This window comes from Populus nigra, chromosome 4 (assembly GCF_951802175.1).
Source record: "Populus nigra chromosome 4, ddPopNigr1.1, whole genome shotgun sequence".
Taxonomy (NCBI): Eukaryota; Viridiplantae; Streptophyta; class Magnoliopsida; order Malpighiales; family Salicaceae; genus Populus; species Populus nigra.
In genome coordinates, this window is record NC_084855.1 from 24,189,473 (window position 1) to 24,195,472 (window position 6,000).

Sequence of the window (6,000 nt, forward strand, 5' to 3'; positions counted from 1 at the left end):
TATTAACTAGATTTGTTAATTGTGCTACTCCGTGGGCCGAACATATGTTGATGTTAAAAAATATTAGGGTAAAAATAATTAAAGTCACGAGTTATTAGTTTAATTGATAATTTAAATAATAAAAAAAATACAACAATAATAATTAAATTAACAAACAAAAACAATAAGAAAAAAATTTAAAAGAACATATCTGACCTAATCTTATTCGGATTATCAAACAATCTAATGCTAACTTAATAGAAGACAAGCCAAAAAAAAATAACAAACAAAACTCTAAAAGAAGAAGAAGAAAATATCATCTTTAAAAAAAAAAACAATCAAATCCAAGTGAAACTCGTAAACCTAGTCTAATTTATAAAACTTATAACTCGTTAAATCCTAGACTTGGCTTCAACCAAGAAGCTTAACTCTCAACCATTTTAATTTTGAATGATAAAATCATCAGAAAATATTAATAAAAAAACTTGTTAAAGCAAAAAAAAATAGTAACGAAAAGAACAAGGATAGAATTTGAGAGAGAGAAAAAAACCTAAGAAAATTAAAAAAAATAACAATTTTTAAAATGATTCCAAACAAAATAAATATCAATTAAAGAATGAGGATCAAATTTGAAAGATAAAAAATTATAGGGGTGAAATTGAAAAAATTATAATTTGATAGATTATTTATATATTAAAAATAGTAGGGATGGAATTGAAAAAAATTATAGAGTACTAACTATACAAAATCAAACTGCAAAAATCAAAACCCAAAAATTGGATAAAAAATTAGAAAACATCAACTTAAAAAAAAAAAAACTAAGCAAACCCAGGCGAAGCTCCCAAATCTGATATAATCTTTAAAACCTACAACTTGTGAGATCCTGAACCTGAGTTCAATTCAGAAGTTTAACTCTCAACAAATTTAATTTTGAATGATAAAATCATGGAAAAAAGATTAATAAAAAACTTGCAAAAGAAAAAAAACAACAAAAATAATGGAGATAAAATTTGATAAAAAAAATCAAAAAATGATGAAATTTGTAAGGAAAATTAAAAAAATAATCTCAAATAAAATAAATAACAATTAAAAAAAAGAGGACTAAATTTAAAATATAAAAAATCACATGGGGTAAAATTAAAAAAATTTATAATTTGATAGATTATTTATCGATTAAAAAATAGCAGGGGTTAATTTGAAAAAAAATGTAATGTAATAGATTATGTATATATTAAAAAATGGTAGTGATGAAGTTGAAAAACATTTGTAATTGTATAGTTTATTCTGAAATAAAAAAATAGTAATAAAAAAGATAGAGACTGAACGTGAAGGAGATAAAAATTGAAGGGGTTGCTCTGAAATTTTGCAAGGGTGGCGCAAGTCTCGAGGTGGATAAATAAAAGAATAAGAAGAAAAAAATGATCTCCAATGCCAAACCAACAACGCTTCTGATATATGTGTCATACCATCGTGTAAAGGATGTTGAGATCTTCCAAACACCTCCCTATAAGGCGATGTTTGATGACCGAATAGCCTTACAAGGACTGGCTAAATGACAGGAGGGTCGTCTGCACGCTGGCGCATGCATTGCAAGCACCAATAAGTTTTTTTAAAATAATATGTATATAACAATATAATAATACCCTTGAGCAACCTTAAAATCTATAACAAAACAAATCTAAAATGACTATAAAATATTTATGAGAAAATTATATTGTTTTTGTCTCAAAAAAACATCAATGTAATTGTATTACTATGGGACAAAAAAACATCCTTAGAGCAAAAGCATTAGAATTTTTTATTCCAAGGTCAAAACAATAATTGTACTGTGTATAAATATAACCCATATGATATGTTAAGGAAAATTATATCATTTAATTTTACCTCTTAAAACTTGTTGCACTGTTTATTTTCAAAGAAAAATTCATAATTATACTACTATAATAAATAATAATTTGTTTCTAGATACACAATAACTTAGTAGAATTATTATTTTTTTGTTAACGATGTTCAGGTGTACTGACTTCATTCCTTGCCTGTATACATACAGCAAGAAGCACCAATGGAGGAGTGAGATACGGCTAAGTTTAATGTCACGAACATCCCATCTCTCAACCTAATGGTATCGTGCTTTAAAATCTAATTACAATTTTAAAAATTAATTAAATGATAGATATTAAACAAGATATGTGTTACAAGTCAAGCGTGCTACCCTATTTTTTTTTTTTTAAGACTCAAAATATCATTATTTTAAAATTTTATTAAAAAAAAGTCATTAACTTGATATTCTACCTGAGCCATGAGTAGAGTATTTAAAGATACGGTAAAAGTAATTTTAAAAAATAATTTAATTGGTCTGATCTTGAATTTATTCCTAAATGGTTATGAGTTTGAGTCTCCTCAGAATCAGTGTAAGTTTATATATCGTTAACTTCAGGGTTTGTGGAATTAGTTGAGGTACGCGCAAGCTTGCACGAACACCCATGTTAATTAAAAAAAATATGGTAAAAATTAATTTTTAGAGTGTTTTTTACTTAAAAATATATTAAAATAATATATTTTTTATTTTTTAAAATTTATTTTTAATATCAATACATCAATTTAAAAATATTATTTTTTTAAATGTTAAATTTTAATAAAAAAAACACATTAAATTGCAAACCCTTGAGAATTGCAGCCTGCAGTGGTGACCACCTAGCCAGAAATGTTGAACGCTGACATTAACCGTATAAATTGAGAGGTGGGATTTTGGGCATTTATAGATGGTAGGAGAGATAGCTAGCTAGAAACCTACCACCACCCTCTATCATTACCCTTACATAATAAAATATTCCTTGCCCAAAATTAATGCTGAGGGCATCCCTTGATCATCTCAGCTTATCCAATATCTTTTTCATGAAAAAAAAAAAAAAAACAGAGAGAGAGAGAGAGAGAATCCAACTAGAAAGGAATTAAACCCGCATGAATGAATTAAAATCCAGGAAAATCCAGCATTGAGTGTATTATATGTGTACAGGAGGGGTTGGGTTTCAAGAATTTTTTACCAAGTTTAATTAAACTTTTCTACAAAGAAGAAAGAAGAGTTTCATCCCTTCCGGTGGCCCATCAGGTTTTCACGCATGTTCCGAGTGATCACCTTTGCCGCCGGTCTCCGTTCCTGACCCTCAACATCTTTAGGTTCATCGTAAAAATCTTCACCATGTAACATTCTTGGTGGTGATACCAGAGCCTTGATCGATGTCATGGATCTTCCCCGGGCTAGGCTTCAATACCACTATTCGAGTGGGTTGATCAGCAGGAGGATATTCAACAATCTTCTCATCGGAAAAGGCAGGAGAATATTTATCCAAGATTGTTTTTCTCCCACCCAGTGGCTTGCCCGGTATGCGCCTGTTTCTTTGTCAGTTTATCACCACTCTTCTTCCCTGACCCTGCAAATCTTTCATTATCAACCACCTTGTAAGGCCTAAGAACAGTGATGTGCTTTGTCTCAGGAGATGGAGGCATAGATTGCATGTCATGCAGATGTTGAGAGAACAATATTGAATTTGGTTCCAGCAGAAACTTGAGGAATAAATCTTTATTTGAACTTAACACTTCTGGCGAACAAGAGCGATCTAACACACACACACACACACACACTCAGGTAAATATTCATATCAAACTTTTTTAGGGGAATGAATCTATTTGAAATTAAACCTTCCAAAAATAAATTAAACCTCTCAGCATAATTATAAACTTGGTCCACGCGTCAAGAGTTAGACAATTGAACCAACCCTAATTTAGTTGGTTCGAACTATATATATTTTTTAAAAAATTATTTGGATGAAAATATTAAAAAAACTAAAATAATGTTATTTTTTTAAAAAATTAATCTGGCATTATTTTTACTCGAGTTTTGACTAGGTTATAGGAGTTAATATACCAAATAGTTAATATACCAAATCATCGTACTTTTTCTTAGCATCAACTCTATATGGGGTTAAATAGTAGTTTTTCCTTTAATATTTATAATCTTTACACTAAAAAAAAACATAATTGATCAAATCTAATATACATACTACTTAATTTGAAATATTTTCAAGAAATTTCAAATGAAGCATTTTTTTAGGAAAATTATGAAATCAATCTTTTTAGGAGAATAAATCTATTTAAAGCTAAACCCTCAAAAAAACGAAAAAGGCAAGTACGTGGTAAATGACTAAATTTTATAAGGGATTGCAAATTTTCAATTCAAATTCAATACTAGTTATAATATCCATCATTTCTTGTTTTTGACATGACTGGAGAGTGTTTGAAAATGTATTAATTGTTATTTTTTAAAGTATTTTTTATTTAAAAATATATTAAAAGAATCCAAAAATAAAAAAATAATTTTAAACAAAAAAAATTAATTTAAAAAAAAACATAATTTCAACCGCGTTATTATATAAAATCTTAAAAACAAAAAAAAAGAAAGTCCACAGCATTCAAAATAGACAAAACTCACTCCATCTTTATGGTAAAATAATCCTTTTTTTTTCATGAAAAACAATTTTAAAAATATTTATATATTTTTTTACTATTAAGAAAGTTAGTTAATGAAAAATATTTTTCAGTTAAAAAAAAATTAGTTTGGTTTTTAAAAAAAAATATATTTTTTTATCTTGGATATAAAAACTTACCTCAAGTATAATAAAATACAAACGTATTTAAACTTACCTCAAGTATACAAACGTATTAAATACGTTTGTATTTTATTATACTTGAGGTAAGTTTTTATATCCAAGATAAAAAAATATATATTTTTCTAAAAACCAAACTACTGTTAAGCTTATGAAGTTGTGTCTTAATGAGGAGCTGTCTGATCCCATATGGAAAGTGGATAATATTGCATGATGGTATGCCGGCGAGTTCCATGAGGCTTTGTCCATTTATGTCACCAAACCCTATGCCCACACGACCACCGATAGTAATTTTAAGGTGGTCACCGCCACAAGTAAATGCGATGCCTTGGTATTGTAGTAGTGTGTAGAAATCATGAAGGTAAAGTGATAAAAGGACAGAGAAATAATATTTTTAATATTAATAAATCAAAACTATTTAAAATTATTATTTTCAAATAAAAAATTTTAATTTTTTTAAATTATAACATAAAATAAACACTCATGAAGTTTTCGCGTGTGATTGGACTTGATCGCCAAATTATGGTTCAACTCTATTTCGTGTGAATACTCTAATATGGGAAGGAAACCAGTAATTTTGCTCCAACCAGAGAGTTTGAAAGTGTGTTTGTGATTTTTTTTTAAAATATTTTTTATTTTAAAATATATTAAAATAATAATTTTTTAAAAAAATTATTTTTAATATCAGTATATCAAAATAATTTAAAAACATCAAAAATATATTAATTTAAAAATATAAAAAATTCAAAAATTTTCAAAAATACTTTCCAACCGCAGTATAAAACAGTATGTTGCTAGAGGTACACTATGTAATATCATACGATATAGTCTTGTTTTTTAAAATATTTTTTATATAAAATTATATTAAAATAATTTTTTAAATTTTAATATATTTAAATCATCTAAAAATTAATTTTTAAAAAATTAATTTTATATGAACAACATTTTAGCCAAAACACTCTTTTCAAGGATCATGATAATGGAGTGGATGTTGTCGTTAAAAATAAAGGGTGGTGGTTACCTTCAAATCAACTATGGCTCTCGTGAACCCAATTTTTCAAAAGAGATGACTGTAAAAGAGAAGAGATGACCGCAAAAGAGAGAGACAATAAGACAAATATAACGTTCCAATGTTTGACCCAGAAATATATATATATATATATATATATATATATATATATATATATATATATATATATATAAAATCTAAGACAAAATCTTACTTGAGGATGCATATGCATGACAATGACTTGTAATTCTTTTCATGCGTGAATTAATTTTTTTTTTTTTATCAAATAGATTAGTTACTCGTGAACTCACAGTAGAGGATGTCGAATAACAATAATTTATCTTTATA

At 27.0% G+C, this 6,000-nt stretch overlaps 1 long non-coding RNA gene across 1 annotated transcript; it reads left to right on the forward strand.

Moving 5' to 3' along the window:
* The first annotated feature begins 2,696 nt into the window (after positions 1-2,696).
* LOC133690490 (uncharacterized) lies at positions 2,697-3,573 on the forward strand. Its single transcript, XR_009841455.1, has 2 exons — positions 2,697-3,361; positions 3,474-3,573. It is a non-coding gene; the product is annotated as an uncharacterized LOC133690490 (long non-coding RNA).
* Positions 3,574-6,000: the final 2,427 nt, after the last annotated feature.